The sequence below is a fragment of the Sinocyclocheilus grahami genome, unplaced genomic scaffold (assembly GCF_001515645.1).
Source record: "Sinocyclocheilus grahami isolate Dianchi unplaced genomic scaffold, SAMN03320097.WGS_v1.1 scaffold851.1, whole genome shotgun sequence".
Taxonomy (NCBI): Eukaryota; Metazoa; Chordata; class Actinopteri; order Cypriniformes; family Cyprinidae; genus Sinocyclocheilus; species Sinocyclocheilus grahami.
Window position 1 is genome coordinate 100,972 of NW_015506030.1, and position 1,784 is coordinate 102,755.

Consider the following 1,784-nt stretch of genomic DNA (forward strand, 5'->3'; position numbering starts at 1 on the left):
TGTAGGGTATCAGACCGAATCAGACAATTTAAGATTTGATAAAGAACAGTTGAAACATGAGGAGCCGAATTCCACAGAGGCCCAAGACACAGGATGTTCGTAAATCAGATCCTGGCACCACAAGCCAGTCTGAAGCAAGCCTAACCAACCAACTTTCACAGAACAGCTTTCAAAATTAACACAGAGAACACACTGATCATAACGTCTCAGGAAGGAGATTGTCAATTTTGGGGCAAGTAAGCAAGATTAATGGTCAAAGAAATGCACAGCATGGCCATCATGTAAACCAGTGATAGTGATCACGAGCTCTTTGGATTGACTTCCCCCACCTCGGAGACAAAGAACAGACTGAGATTCCTTACAGACCTCTTAACCTCTGGTCTTCATGTCCACATACATTCACAGAATGGCACAGAAACTGCCTTTCCATGCACCTAAATGACACTAAAAGGACTTGTGAGCAACTAATCTTTTCTATGCAGAACTCCATATTATGTATGTAACCCACGTGTGTGACTATCATGTTTAATCATTTATTGTGTATGTCTTTTTAATAACTATTGAATAGCTTAAGGGCTCATATTCATGTTTAGTATGTGTGAGTTTGAAAATTCATGCTTGAAACGTTTCTTCCAATCAATTCTTTGTCAAATGTATCATATTCTTGTTATAGAAATCATGTCCAAAACTATACTCTGCAAGAGCGTGAAAACTCGGACCATGTGCCTGATGAGATAACATTTTGATTTATGAATTGGGAGGAGAAATATACAACACCCCAGCAAAGACAGTGTCTAATTGGTCAAAACACCATTTGGGATGTGGCCAAAAGCCCAGTTTAAATACTCAGGACACCATCAAATCTTTCTCTTCTCTTCTCAGCCCTTTTTCCCCTTTTCCCTGCTTTTTAGTTTTTGCCTGCTTTTTAGCAGAGGCGGACAAAGTACTCAACTCCATTACTTGAGTGAAAGTACAGATACTGCTGGTCAAACATTACTCCATTACAAGTAAAAGTTGTAAAGACAGATTTTTACTTAAGTAAAAGTACAGAAGTACTTGCTTTTTAAAGTACTTAAGTACCAAAAGTAAATTTCCTTTTTTATGTCAATGCACTGTTTTATTGTTGTACGTAGTAGTACTTGCAATACTTCTGAAGCAACTTAGAATACATTACACCTGCTGAATACACTGACTAGCTTGTAGTATCTTTGGAATAAAGAGCTTTTAGAATGTTAAAAACCTATGGGGAAAACAACAAAACAAAAAAAATTATTTAACATCCTATACCCACCCCCACAAAAGCAGGATGGTAGTGATCTCACACAGTTCTGACAGTGTGTGCACACATCTATGTGTAACCATTCATCCACATTTGAACAGAGTGGACAGTGAAATCCTGTAAATACAGAGTGATAAGGAAGAAAAAAAACATCTAACCTGCTTTAAAACCCAGCAACACAACTGTAGCTGTATAACTTTACAACAGCAACACTGCTTTAACAAAAAAGCAAAACGGCAAGACTTATTTGACATCAAAACATTTTAAATGCCATCTAATCATTCTCGCAGTACTTTGATATCACACACAGAACGGTCTGTTCAGTCAAACACCTTTTGTGTTTTATTAGGAGACGCACAACAGTTCTTCTGTGGCTTTATATGTAATATTTTCACCTACACAATTTAGCAAAATCAGACAATATTGTGTCTAATATATACCACAATATTAACTTCTTATTATTGAATTGTTGTAAATAAATATCACATTTGGAACTGGTCAGTGT